At 44.3% G+C, this 15,000-nt stretch overlaps 1 protein-coding gene and 1 long non-coding RNA gene across 6 annotated transcripts in view; one reads left to right on the top strand and one right to left on the bottom strand.

Annotated features, from left to right (window-relative positions):
* The window catches only part of rbms3 (RNA binding motif, single stranded interacting protein), a 369,080-nt gene that overhangs the window by 338,959 nt on the left and 15,121 nt on the right, over positions 1 to 15,000 (bottom strand). The window lies entirely within an intron of this gene.
* LOC134448988 (uncharacterized) lies at positions 4,763 to 10,189 on the top strand. Its single transcript, XR_010034881.1, has 7 exons — positions 4,763 to 4,885; positions 6,529 to 6,630; positions 6,759 to 6,857; positions 7,669 to 7,774; positions 7,915 to 8,016; positions 8,862 to 8,934; positions 9,337 to 10,189. It is a non-coding gene; the product is annotated as an uncharacterized LOC134448988 (long non-coding RNA).

The raw sequence follows: 15,000 nt of genomic DNA, 5'->3' as shown, positions 1-15,000 counted from the left end.
TCCCGGCCCACAGGCCGAGAATCACTGGTGTAGGTGGGGGTGTTTGAGGTGAGTGTGTGTGAGGTGTGTTTGGGGTGGGGGGTAGTATAGATATAAGATGGATTGAGTGCTCGGAGTCAGAATGGGGATGCTGGTGTTGGTGTGTGTGTGTGTGTGTGTGTGTGTGTGTGTGTGTGTGTGTGTGTGTGTGTGTGTGTGTGTGTGTGTGTGTGTGTGTCTGTGTGTGTGTGTGTCTTTGTGTCTGTGTGTGCGTGTGCGCGTGCGTGTGTGTGTGTGTGTGCGTGTGTGTGTGTAGGAGGGAGGGCGGCTATTATAGATGGAGTGGCTGGTCAGTGTCGGAGTCGGTATGGAGTGGTGGTGGTGTAGTGGTGTGGTGTGTGTGTGTGTGTGTGTGTGTGTGTGTGTGTGTGTGTGTTGGGGGGTGTATGGGGCAGAGAGGCAGTAATCAAGAGCAGTGTAGTGTGACAGATAGGTTAGCTAATCACACACAGCCAAAGGAAACCTCACCCCCACCCCCAACCCCAGCACACCACATCCACCCCCAACCGCAGGCCACCCCATCCACTCCCTAGTAATGTAGCTCTCTCTCTCTCTCTCTCTCTCTCTCTCTCTCTCTCTCTCTCTCTCTCTCTCTCTCTCTCCCTCTCTCTCTCTCTGCTTCGACTACACCTCTGTGGTCGTAAGAGCAGCTGAAGGGAACTGAACCATCAAGAGGAGCTCGACTGCGGCGCGATACGCTGCGCTGGGCTGTGCTGGGCTGTGCTGCCTCGCCTGGCGTGACTAAAGCAACGTTTCCTTCCACCGAGATCCCCGGCCATCCAGAACCTACGCTACCTCACACACACACACACACACACACACACACACACACACACACACACACACACACACACACACACACACACACACACACACACACACACACACACACACACACTTCACACACACATGCACGCCTCGTGCACAATTACTGGCCCTACAGGGGCCGTGACACGATGCAAACAGATACCGGTAATTAATTACGTGGTCAAACTGGCAGACCGGCCAAATTAGAACCAGTGAACGAGCCAATCAGGCGTGCCGCCGCTCGAGTCTCAAGTTAAGCAGGCCGACCCAGAAAGAGAGGGAGAGAGATAGAGAGAGAGAGAGGGGGAGAGAGAGTGAAGGGGAGAGAGAGAGGTAGAGCGAAAGAGAGAGAGATGGGAGAGAGAGAGTGAGAGAGAGAGAGAGAGAGAGAGGGAGAGTGTGTGAAGGGGAGAGAGAGAGGTAGAGAGAGAGAGAGAGAGAGAGAGAGAGAGAGAGAGAGAGAGAGAGAGAGGGAGTGTGTGTGAAGGGGAGAGAGAGAGGTAGAGAGAGAGAGAGAGATAGAGAGAGAGAGAGGGACAGAGAGATAGATAGAGGGTTGAGGTGAGCTACAGTGGGTACCTGTGGGTCTAGCTGCCTTAGCTTAACACATCTGTGCACAGCCACCTCAGCAAGAGACTGGAATGTTCTCCAGGCCCGTAGCCAGGGGGGGTTCGAGGGGTTCGTTCGAACCCCCCCTCCCATCGCCCACCCCCACTCGAACCCCCAAACTACGTTGCATCCCACTTTGACTGGAAGGCCATTTCATAGACAATAACTGTCAGATAGCAGTAACTGGGCCAACACTGGACCGACACTATGTGGGGAGATAGCTCATTTGAAGCAATTCATGTCCATTTACATTACATTACATTACATTACATTACATTACATTGCACTTAACAGACGCTTTCATTTATTCAAAGCGACTTACAGTTATTATTTTTCAGGGAATTGGTTACAGTCCGTGGAGCAGTGTAGGGTTAGGTGCCTTGCTCAAGGGCACTTCAGCCATAGATGGAGATGTAGGGAGAGGTCAGGGGGGATTCGAACCTGCAACCCCTAGAGTGAAAGACCAACTCTCTAACCACTAGGCCACGGCTGCCCATTTCTGTTAAGAGTGGGGAGCAACAGACAAACAATTAAGGACAGCAACAACAGACTTGCAACAAACTTATAATTAATAAAGTATGTCTGAATTAAAATACTTTTAGTGTGCTCGTGTATTTGGGAAACATTGGAGCTGGGAGCCAAATAAAGTCCACTTTCGGGGGGAAAAGATTCCCCCCCACCACAATGCTGGCTACGGGCCTGTTCTCTGTGTGCCGGCCTCAGAAAACCAACTCAGGTGGTACTGTACACTGAAGCAGTGGTATGAAGGGATGGAGAAGGGTAGAGGAAATGGTAATATTATGGGATGGTCAGTACCAGGCTAAAGAGGGAGAAGCAGGGCCGGTTTAATGCACAGGCTAGATATGGCTGCAGCTTAGGGCCCCCTCTCCCACCTGCTAGGGGGCCCCTGATCGGCCAAAAGTGAAAAACTGCAATATTGCAAGATGCAATGTTGAAAAATGAATCTGTTGTGTTGTTGAGTACAGTAGGGAGACTTTTCATCCTTAATTCCTACTTCGTAATTATAACACTGTCTATGTAAATTTGTCGAAAAATTTGCCCTTAGAGAGGGGGCCCACAGCAACCTTCAGCCCCTGGCCATCTTAATACGGCCCTGGGGAGAAGGGAAGGGGAGGGGGTGGGGGAGTGGAGGGGGGCTTGCTTTCAGTGTCATTAGCCGTAACTCTATTTGGACACAGGCCTCTTGGATTTGTTTGGACACGTTTCGGAGTGTCTACCGTGCGAATTACGGTGATTACAAAGAGGGGAAAAGAGAAGGGGGGGGGAAAGAAAATACGAAGCGCTGTTGGCTGAGAAAATTAATTCAACTGGAAGCCAACAAAAAGGACTATTTACATAAGCTAATCCGAGCAGGAGCCGAATTCGCTTGCGGGGCTAAAGCTATAGAAGCCACGGCTAGTACACACGCAAAAAGAGGAAAGAGAAAAAAAGATTTAGTTATTAATCAACCATTCCCACTATCAGCACTTCAAAACTCAAATGACTGTTTACTTCCTCCAAACGACTAGGAGGAGTTCTTCATGTTTGCTCTTCACACACCCATGTGGAAGAGGAAGAAAATGAGAAGGTAGAGGAAGAGGAGGAGAGGATGAGGAGGAGGGGGAGGAGGAGAATGCGGTGGAGATGAAGGTGTAAGAGGATGTGGGGGAGGAGGAGGAGGAGGAGGATGAGAGGGAGGTAGAGGAGGAGGATGCGAGGAGGAGGAGGAGGAGGAGGAGGTAGAGGAGGAGGAGTAGGAGTAGGAGGAGAGGGTACACCCTTAAAAGAGATTGGTTAAAAAAGTGACTAATCTCGTTGGTTGAGGCAATATTGGTCAAATTAACTGTGACATTGGTAACTATTAAACAAACAAATTGGTTAGCTAACAACTAATATCATTGGTTAAGAACAAATTGGTTGATTTAACAAAGATATTGGTTAACTTTAATAACAGATTGGTTGAAAAATGACTAATATCATTGGTTAAGCAAATGTTAACTAAGAGATTCAATAGTGTCCGGCTGCGTCCTGCGTCCACTAAAGACACGCCCACCTCTCGCTCGAGACACGCCTTCTCGAGACACGCCTACCGGTAGTGGCAGGAAACAGGATTTAGCGCCGCCATACGAATTCAAACAGTGAATAAAAGTTGTTAAACGGTATTTCATATAATGATGAGATACTGAGAACCTCAGCTGATGAGAGCTGAGAACCTCAGCTTTCCATAACTGAAAACGGCATTTTCCTAGCATCTACCAATCCGAAGGTAGCCTACTTTAAGAGCGGGGTTACTTTTCTAAAGATAGCGTTTTGTTTCCTTGGAAACGGAACAGAGATGAAGCCAGACAGACTGACGAAGCGATAAAACAATGTATGTCATTTGACTCGGTTTTGCATTATTATGGATGCATTTCTAATCTTGACATTCTAATGAACAATCTGTGCGAGTTTCAAAATGCGTTTTTATGGAACATGGGAGTAAAATGTGTTAACAGTACGCCCGTCTGGGATTTGTTAGCTAGTCCGCTAGTTAGCTAGCAAGTAAATAGATATTACAATCGATCTGTCTCAATGGCCCAAACATACACAAAGAAACACCAGGATTTGGATGTTTAATATCAGCAATTTGTCAAAGCAAAACATTTTGAAAACATTCACAGACCAGTTCATTATATCCACAGCCTTGAGTGTCGGCAAATCTTCCCACTTTTGACACATGATGTAGTGTAGAGCTAGCACTTGCTAGCTAACTAGCGGGCCAGCTATTTTAACAAATCCCAGACGGGATGTAAACACATTTACTCCCATATCACATAAAAACACATTATGAAATTCGCATAGATTGTCCATTAACATGTCAAGATTAGAAATGCATCCATAATAGTGCAAAACCGAGTCAAATAGCGTGTGCGTAACACATAAACCGCGTCCGTTTCCAAGGAAACAAAACGCTATCTTTAGAAAAGTAATTCCGCACTTAAAGTAGGCTACCTTCGGATTGGTAGCTGCTAGGAAAATACCGCTTTCAGTTATGGAAAGCTGAGGTTCTCAACTTTTAAACAGGACCCATGGTGTGTCTTTAGGTCAAATTAAAAATATTCTGTGTCAGATCGAAAAAATGAAGTTTTGAATGGGTTTCAATGGCTCCAACGGGTTTCAAAGGGCTGTGGTGTAATCATTGACAGTAAGTGTAATCCATTTTTCAGACCGCTCGAGACACGCCTTCAGACCGCTCGAGACACGCCTTCTCAAGACACGCCCCTGTCTTGCAGGACGCAGACAGACCCTACTCAAGAGATTGGTAACTGACGCAGGTCTGACGCTCAACGTCAAGTACGTAACTCTGCTTCTCAATTTTCTGACAAAGCCGCCATCTTGGTGCTGCAGGAAAGCCGTTTGAGATATTGGTGGAATTCAAACACTTTGTGAGGTAAGTTCGTTTATTTTCAATGTTTCGTTAATAATTTCAAGACAATGCCAAATATACAGTGAATAACGAAACTGTTTCTTGTTCAGGATGGTAATTTGCAATGAATTTGTCTTCAGACCATACCTCCGCTAACAGGCCACTATTATAACTACCGGTATGCTAACTTAGCCCTAGGTTGTTTTCACAACTTTGTTGGAAAGTTTGTGTTTTGTTAGAAACAAACTCTACGAAATGTACAATATAGATTTGCTCCGAAAGAGCTATAAAACTTGTCCAGTGGTGCCAAAACACCCATGTCAGAGTCAAGACCTAGCTAAATGTCCGCTAGCAACATAGCTATCAGTGGTTTCTGGAGGAGGGCCGAAGGGAGTGCTTCCCCGCCGGCCAGAGATTGTTTGCGCCAGCCTCTTCACCTGAAAGAGCCAGCGACTAGCGCTGCATGATGAGGTGGTTCGCTAGCAGCAATTAGCTATAGTCTAACGGTTAAATCATGTTGCCTTTGTTGAGGGATGTTTGAAATAGCCCGATGTATTCATAACTGAATATTGATTTCTTGTTAGAAACGAACACATTTTGGATATAATTTTGTTCTGAAGTTACAACATGCCAAGTTAGTGTTGTAAGACTGTTGGCGCCAAAGTTAAGAGCTAGCTAAATGTCCGCTAGCAACATTAGAGCTAGCCAAACTGAATAATGAATCTCTTGTCCGCTAGCAACATTAGCTAGCTAAAGTCTTTTTTTTGTTAGAAACGAACTCCCTTTGAGTATAATTATGCTCTGAAGATATCCAGTTAATGTACTTGAGCCAAAGTAAAACACAAATACCAGAGAGAAGAGCTAGCTAGAAGTTCGTTAGCAACATCAGCTTATCTTTTAGCTGACTCAGAAGCTTGAAGTAGCCAGAACTTATGCCTGATTTTTATTGTTAGAAACGAACTCATTTTGACTATACACTTGCTCTGAAGTATGTTTTAACACATGTGCCTTTCCCTGTTCGTTGTGTAAAGGAAGTGAGTAAGTAAACTGATTCTGAACTTGTTATTGTGCACACAGTGTGCTGTTTTGTCCCATTATGTTACTGCCAACTCTGTGGGCTGTTCTCTCTGTGGAGAAACCACTGTCAGCCATCAGATCGTGTTCTTTTCAATAAATAGGCATTACCTATTTGACAGATTTCTCCTGAAATAATGAGCCCAGAAACACCCAGATGTGTAGGGTGCTTTTTTTGGCTTAATCAAAGATGCTTAATTTGTATGGTTACTGCAATAAATATTTAGATTTCTTTGCCCATCCTTTTTGGATCTACTAGTAGGCCTAGTGATTTTAGAGGTCTTAACAAGTGGGCTATGCATCAGATTTCATTTCAAGTGATGAGTAAAATATCCAGAAAGATATATAATCTGTTCTTTTTGCCCTCTAGCTTAGCACACTGAATTCTTTGAGCCATCTGGTGTCAATCAGTGTGGGAAAATGATCAATGAAAACAATTTAAGAAATGCATCTTATAGATGTTTCATATTGTAGGCCTATTCAGCCTATTGTGTCATGGTGGTGTTATCATTTTTTGAAACTTTATTTTTGTGTAATAATTAGGCATATTGATACATAATCATGTTCATGTTTTGTGCTGTCTTGCTTTGCAGATGACAGAATATTGCTGAAGGATCCTACATAAGGCTGGCTGATTACACGGAGTGATTCCTCTGGTGTGGTGTACCTCAGAGAAATAAACACTGTTGCAAGAGGTGAGTTTAAGTTTATAAAGTCACACAAAACCTATCCATGTATTTTTAAAAAGTCAAAGTTCTAACTTGCTCTGTATTTCATGCTGTCAATATGAGATGCATACTAATGTTGTGTGTTATTATTGCAGCTGAGAAGATGGCCAAGATATCCTTATTGCTGGATGGTAGCTCTGGTCGTAGTGGACCATATCTGCAAATGCTTCTGAACATTGACAGAATTTCTAAAGGTTAGCAACCATTCATAAATTTACACCACATGTATGTGTGTTTCAAATGTCTTAACAGTTTGAAGCACACACTGTTAATCAGAGATGCGTCCTGTTCATGCCGTGTGTTATTTTGAGAGGATAGTTAAGGAATAATGGCAGCTGCCTGGTTACAGTACATTGATCCCCTTTGTAGCACCATGTCTAAAAATGCTGAGAAAAATCAGTTTGTAAATGTAAGCATTTTTTATAACTCTGCACCAAATGTGTGTTTCAAATGTCTACTATCTAACAGTCTGAATAACACACTCATACATGACATGACCAATATGTTATGTGCTCGGAGCGACAGTTTACAAACGCACCCTTAGTGCCTTCTGCTGTTAGGCCAATGACACTGAGCCCACCGTTTCATTGATTGGAGTATTTGGGTTACATTTTGTCAATTTGTTGTATTTTCCAGGATCGTTGAGGACTCCTCCTCTATGCGTGACATCTTAGATTAGATTTAGATTTAATTTCAAGTGATGAGTAAAATATCCAGAAAGATAGATAATCTGCTCTTTTTGCCCTCCAGTTTAGCACACTGAATTCTTTGAGCCATCTGTTGTCAATCCGTCTGGGAAAATGATCAATGATATAAAACAAACAAACAAAAAACATTTTACATGTATACAGACATGTATCTTTTAGATGTTTCATACTCTAGGCCTATTCATCATCATATTGTGTCGTGGTGGTGACGGTGTTATCATTTTTCATTATTTTCTTGTAATAATAAGGCCTATAAATGCATAATCATGTTCATGTTTTGTGCTGTCATGCTTTGCAGATGACTGAGAATATTACTGAAGGATCCTACATGGAAGCTGTCTGATTACACTGAGTGATTCCTCTGGTGTGGTGTACCTCAGAGAAAATAAACACTGTTGCAAGAGGTGAGTTTAAGTTCATGAATTCACACAAAACTAATCCATGTATTTTATAAAAGTCGAAGTGTTAAACATGCTATGTATTTCATGCTGTCAATATGAGATGCAAATTAATGTTGTGTGTTGTGTGTTAATGTTGTGTGCAGGTGAGAAGATATCCTTATTGCTGGATGGTTGCTCTCTGGTCGTACTTGAGCCCCCTGGACCATGTCTGCAAATGCTTCTGAACATTGACAGAATTTCTAAAGGTTAGCAACCATTCACAAATGTACACCACATGTATGTGTGTTTCAAATGTCTTAACAGTTTGAACGACACACTGTTAATCAGAGATGCATCCTGTTCATCTTTTGTGTTATTTTGAGAGGATAGGTCGCCAGCGACCCTATTCACTTGCTGAAAATGCTTAAACACATAAAACAACATTGCTATGACATTACATAGAGCCATAACGCTGCACTACAGGGTTAAGGATGGCAGCTGCCTGGTTACAGTACATTGATCCCCTTTGTAGCACCATGTCTAAAAATACTGAAAAAAAACAGTTTCTAAATGTACCGGTAAGCAAATTTTAATAAATCTGCACCAAATGTGTGTTTCAAATGTCTACTATCTAACAGTCTGAATAACACACTCGTACACAGTGGTGGACAAAGTAAAAGTACTTTTGTGGTGTAATTACAACAGTAGCACATGATATTACATAGCTGTTACACCGTTTGCTCCAGTATACCTACCTATTGAGATAGACTGTGTTATTACTGAAAAACAATAAAAACCTAACAAGAACCCACCACAAACTCAATCCAACCTGTGCAGAATCAGCTCATTGTAAGACAAGTACATTGGTCTACTTTTTACTCAGATAAGTTACCTGTGTTGGAAAGAAACTGTTTAAAAACAAAAAAAAAACTTTTACTTTTACTTTGTCCACCACTGCTCATACATGACATTACCAATTGTTGTGTGGTCAGAGCGTCAGTTTACAAACGCACCCTTGATGCCTTCTGCTGTTAGGCCTATGACACTGAGCCCACCGTTTCATTGATTGGAGTATTTGGGTTACATTTTCTCAATTTGTTGTATTTTTCAGGATCGCTGAGGACTCCCCCTCCATGCGTGACATCTTTGAGAAATTTCCACGCTTTCTGGAGATGCCAAGTTTGGTACGTCTGCCAGACATTTTTTTAACCTTTATTTAGAAAGAACAAGTCACGATATAGTTGTGTGCATTGTTGATTTTGGCTATACTTGGTGTTAATTAAGCTTCCAGATACTGCATGATTTATACCGTTCACTCAGTAGAGTAAAGCTTTCTATATAACCTGTTAAAACAGGGCGTTATAAATTTTGTGGTTACCAGAATGGCAATTACTGAGTCGCAGTGCATTACTAAAGGCCCTATGTTATGTCATAGTAGAGTAGTACTGGCAATTAACCTTTCAATGACTATTACAGCATGTTTCAGATGGTATGGCGTGCATTATGGGGCTAAGCACCATTGATGTATCTCTCTCTCTCTCTCTCTCTCTTTCTCTCTCTCTCTCAAATCTTAAAAATTATTTCAGACTGGAACCAACTTTGCATCCCTCGGCACTGACACTGAGAAGGTTTCAAGGACCCCACTACTAGGAGGCGAGAGTTTGACACGGCATTGTCATCACTGCCATGGATGACAACGTAACCATTCCTGTTGCTGATTGCCTGACTTGCGCAGTGACAAGCTTTTCATGCTCTACTGGGTGTGTAACTTGGCATATCCACCACAGTTTAACTCTGTTTTTGCCTCTTTTGAATATGTGTACGATATAACCATCTCAACCAACACGTGGGCCAAGGTACTGGAACATTTCTCACTTCAAGTTGCTCTGTAGTCACTGGACATTTTTTTAAACATCTACGCAGTCACCACCACTCCACACCATGTGCATTTTAATTACTTCTGATTCCACTGACATGCAGACTACATCCTATGCAATTTCAGGTAATTTACCTGGTACTGGAGAAACAGCATTGTATGCCATTCTAAGTGATACTTGCCTCGTTGTTTTGCAAAAATGTACTGTTCTTTGAATATAACTTAAAGTAAGATCATGTTGACTCTGAGGTTTTCTCCGGTTGTCAAGCACAACCTTAACGTTTTGTAAGTAAGTAATAGTCACAGGATATGCATGCATTTGTAATTTGAATTTTCGTTGAAAACGGCTCACCAAGCATAAAATGTTACCTCTGCTTTTGATTTTTCTTTTTTTTTTAAATGTCCCTTAATACCAGCCTGTCTTTTTGTTGTGTCCACACAACTTTACCATCATCAGTGTTGGGAAGGAACAGATTGCTGTAAGTTACTGTATCCCCATCCTTTCAGATCAGTGCTTTAAAGCCTTTTGAAATTAAATTGTTAATAAACTTTGTGAAAACAAACTCAAATCTTGGTTATTGGTTATGATTGATATAGCTTTGAAACTGTTAATTTGAAGTGAAGTAATTGCAGTGTCCATCTAACCAAGCAAATCGGTTAAAATTTTAACCAATATCTGTGTCGGACACATATTAATCGAACAAATTGGTCAAAACAACCATTGGGGGATTGGTACATTTTTGACTTATAAAGATTGGTTAAACATAACCAATCTATTGGTCAAAACAACCGATATGGAATTGGTTAGTTTTTTAACCGATCTAGATTGGTTGAAATTTTAACTAAAGTCTAATCGGTTATTTTGACTAATATTTCTCTCGGACACATATTAATCGAACAGATCGGTTAAAAACTACAAATTTTTTGTTTATTTTAACCAATCTTTTTTAAGAGTGTAAGGAGGAGGAAGAGAAGGAAAAGGAGGTTGAGGAGCAGGTAGAAGGAGGTGGAGGAGAAGGATGTGGGGGTGTTGAAGGTGTAGGGGAGGAGGAGGAGGAGATGAAGGTGCAGGAGGATGGGAGGGGGAGGAGGAGGAGGATGTGGTGGAGATGAGAGTGTAGGGGGAAGAGGAGGAGATGAAGGTGTAGGGGGATGGGGGGGAGGATGCTAAACAGGAAGACTTCCCCGAGCCCGTTCCGCTATCGCATAGCCATCTTTAATGCCTTTAATTTTACTTGACTGTATTGGGTGCCACACGGCTGTTACTCCAATGGAGCATGGAGAATAGCCTTGTCGTTATGCAGGGTTAAACGCAGCTGAGGCTGAATCTGATTAGGCAGAGTTCTCTTGTGGGTACTAAAGCGGAGAGGTATGCATGAGTTTGTGTGTGTATGTGTGTGTGTGTGTATGTGTGTGTATGTGTGTGTGTGTGTGTGTGTGTGTGTGTGTGTGTGTGTGTGTGTGTGTGTGTGTGTGTTTTTTTCGTATTCATGTGTGTGTGTGTGTGTGTGCGTGCGCGCGCACGCACGCACGCGCGTGTGCGTTGGGAGGTGGATGGTGGTGACGGTGGGTTGTTGAGAGGGATGTGTGTGTGCTATGCAGTGAAGGGAGATGTTTTTTTTCCTTCTGTCTTTTTCTTTTCTTTTTTTTTTGCTAAATCCCAGCGAGACTGAATTCCAGGATTTATGATGCTTTGCTTGTACGATCCTCCCTGGGTGGGTGTCCTTGGTTTAGGCTGTGCAGAAATGAGAGCCGCCGCTACTGGTGGTGGTGGGGGTGGTGGAGCTGGAGGAGGTGGTGGGTGGGGGATAGGAGAGAGGAGGGAGGAGTTGGGGAATAAGAGAGAGGAGGGATGAGTTGGGGAATAGGAGAGAGGAGGTGGAGGTGGGTGGGGGATAGGAGAGAGGAGGTGGTGGGTGGGGGTAAGAGAGAGAATGTGGGAGTTGCGGAATAGGAGAGAGGAGGTGGAGGACAGAAGAGAGAGGAGGTGGGTGGGGAATAGGAGAGAGGAGGTGGAGGACAGGAGAGAGAGGAGGTGGGTGCGGAATAGGAGAGAGGAGGTGGATATGATAGAGGAGGTGGAGGTGGAGGGTGGAGGATAGGAGAGAGGAGGTGGTGGATGGAGGATAACAGGCAGGAGGTGAGAGGTGGGGGTTAGGTGGATGGGTGGCTGTTCTCCATAGCTCGGAAGGTGGACGTGGTGGGTGGAGGATAGGAGAGAGGAGGTGGGGTGTGGATGGGTGGATAGGAGAGAGGAGGTGGAGGGTGGATGGGTGGATAGGAGAGAGGAGGTGGGGGGTGGATGGGTGGATAGGAGAGAGGAGGTGGGGGGTGGATGGGTGGATAGGAGAGGTGGCGGGTAGGTGGACGGGTGGGTGGCTTGGGTGTTCTGTTCTCCAGAGCTCGGGAGAGGAGAGTCTGTCTGATTAAAAAACAGGGGAGCGAGGCGTGAGCGGTGAGTGGAAGGTGGGAGAGGACGACAACAGAGGATGGAATGTCCCTGCGAATAGCCCCCGGTCAGCATCTCTCTCCCACACTACGCCGAGACAAGAATCAACCTCCCTCCCTCGCCATTTTTCACCCGCGTTTCATTAATACACTTTTACTTGGCCCACAAGAAAGAAATGAAAAGGAAAAAAACTGAGCCCTCCATCTGGGCAGTCATGGGTGAGCGGTTAGGGCGTCAGACTTGCATCCCAGAGGTTGCCGGTTCGACTCCCGACCCGCCAGGTTGGTGGGGGGAGTAATCAACCAGTGCTCTCCCCCATCCCTATCCATGACTGAGGTACCCTGAGCATGGTACCGTTCCACCGCACTGCTCCCCATGGGGCGCCACTGAGGGCTGCCCCCTTGCACGGGTGAGGCATAAATGCAATTTCGTTGTGTGCAGTGTGCAGTGTTCACTTGTGTGCTGTGGAGTGCTGTGTCACAATGACAATGGGAGTTGGAGTTTCCCAATGGGCAATGGGCTTTCATCCGTTCAGTGCAAAGACAAATGTGCCCGTGCCCTGGTGCTAAATGTAAGTGTTATAGAACCATCGCAGTCAACAGCATTTATTTATTTGTACGATGCAGACAGGGCTGTTTCTCAACGCGCAGATAAGAATTCATTGAGTTCCTTTCTTTTCAATTCTTGTATGCATTCTAAAACCGCGGCCCTAGAGGTGAGTCCATAACATAAATTTGATACTCTAAAAGAGATGAATTGGCGTGTGCATGCATGAGTGAGCATGAATACATAATACTACAATCGCCTCGGGAGGAATACCTCATACATGTATTACATTTATAAAAAATATATACGGTACATTGCGGCAGACCTGAACAGGACAGAATGTGTAGTACGATACACATTTCCCAAGTGACCGCCTCACAAATCATGCAGCAAGTTAAACAAAAAAACGAGATGGTATGGATCAGTGTTTATCAACCTTTTTTTAGGCGAGGCACCCTTTCAATTACTGAAAATTTTCAAGGCACCCCAAAGCAACAATCTGTAACATGGCATCGCATCGGATACCACAAACGCATAGATTCTTTAAGTATAGAGATATGCAAAAGCTTAGAAAAGTAACACATTTGGAGACGTCACACAACCTACGTTCGAAGTTGCAGCTTACTGGGGCAACCTAAATTTACTTTATTGTGCATAAATGGCAGATGAAAGACTCCACTGACTAAGCAATACTTCATTAATTTAGACAAATATGTGTTAAATTACATAATTTATTTATCAGCCACGTTTCCGCGGCATCCCTGAGGAGGGCCTGCGGCACCCCAGGGTGCCCCGGCACCCTGGTTGAGAAACACTGGTATGGATTTAACTCTGACAAGCCATTCATGCCATCAAACGGTACTCAAAAAAGAAAAACCTGCTGGCCCTGCCGTGGCTGAATGGGTAGGGCACTGCACTGCACTGTCACACCGGGGACCCGAGTTCGAATCCAGCCCGAGGTCATTTCGCCTTTCCTTCTCGATCTCTCTCTCCCACTTGCTTCTTGAAAACATCTCAAAATCAAACAGTCCTAAAAAATAAAATAAATTGAAAAAATCCTGCATTCATCCAAGCTCTTTGTTCTCTTTGCCCATTCCCAGTCATATGCAACCAACACTTCGTACTCTTTCTCAATGGTTCAAACAGTGCACAAACACCACCAGGGCTTGAATGGCCATATGCCAAAGCGGGCATTTCCCGGTGGGCTCTGTACCCTTGTGGGCCCCTATTTTCAGACATGTAAAACAAACAAAAAATATATATATTATATTTCTGAAAATAGGAGCCCATTATGAGGGGGCCCCTTTAATACAAAAGTGTGCGGGGCCTATTTCTCCCCTAGCCCAGCCTTGGAGATGGCGATGGCTGGCAATGGCCATGGCATGGCAGTGCTTCCCCAGTGTTCATTTGGCAGCGAGACACACATTTCCCTGGCCGCGAGGGCTGAGGAGAGCCAAGCAAGCGTAGTAGCGTGGCCCCCTCATTTCTCTGCCGGTGTCCAGGGGGGCGGGTCGGCAGCATTGACGGTAGACCTTGATCGATCTCTCTTGCTCTCGCTTGGCCTCTCCGTGGCTTAGGGTTATACGTTCTCCCGCCTCCACTATTTATCCCCCTATATGGAGTCTTTGTCGAGCACTTACACCCCATGCCCTAAAAGGACGCTGCGCAACGCGGCGAAGAAAATAGACAAATAAATAAATAAATGCCAAGTAAGCCCCTTTAAAAGCAGAAAATCCATCAGCCTCTCGTTGTTACAAAGTGGCCCTTTATTAAAAATGCAACAGGCCCATTACTCTAGGACAAGGGCCTCTTCTAGCCCTCCCTTACTTCCCTTCTTCAGTCTTTCTTTCTCTTTCCTCGCCCTCTCTCTCTCTCTCTACCCCTCACATCTCTCTCTCTCTCTCTTTCTCTCTCTCTCTCACACACACACACATACACACACTCTCTCTCTCTCTTTCTATCTCTCTCTCTCTCTCTCTCTTTCTATCTCTCTCTCTCTCTCTCTCTCTCACACACACACACACACTCTCTCTCTTTCCGTCTCTATCTCTCTCACACACACAGACGCAGACGCATTCATTTCATCTATCCTGTCCTCTTTTCTTCTATCTTTTCCCTTCTCTACAAGGAGAAACAGGCCATTTTCTATGCTTCCTGTGTTCTGGCTGTGGTCCCAACATGCTGCTTCTGTATTCAGATGAATGTCCCCACTGTCTCATTTTTAAAAAAAAATACACACACTTTCCCTCATCACACATCTTTGGCTAACAATATATGGACCTGCCACACACGAGTAGTGTGCCAACATGTAGTATCATTACATATATATCGACTCTGGAGGACTGTGGCCATTTAAATTCACACGTAACCGATGAAGCG

This window comes from Engraulis encrasicolus, chromosome 5, assembly GCF_034702125.1.
Source record: "Engraulis encrasicolus isolate BLACKSEA-1 chromosome 5, IST_EnEncr_1.0, whole genome shotgun sequence".
Classification (NCBI taxonomy): domain Eukaryota; kingdom Metazoa; phylum Chordata; class Actinopteri; order Clupeiformes; family Engraulidae; genus Engraulis; species Engraulis encrasicolus.
Note: the sequence above shows the minus strand (reverse complement) of the source record. Positions and strands in the feature narration are given on the sequence as shown.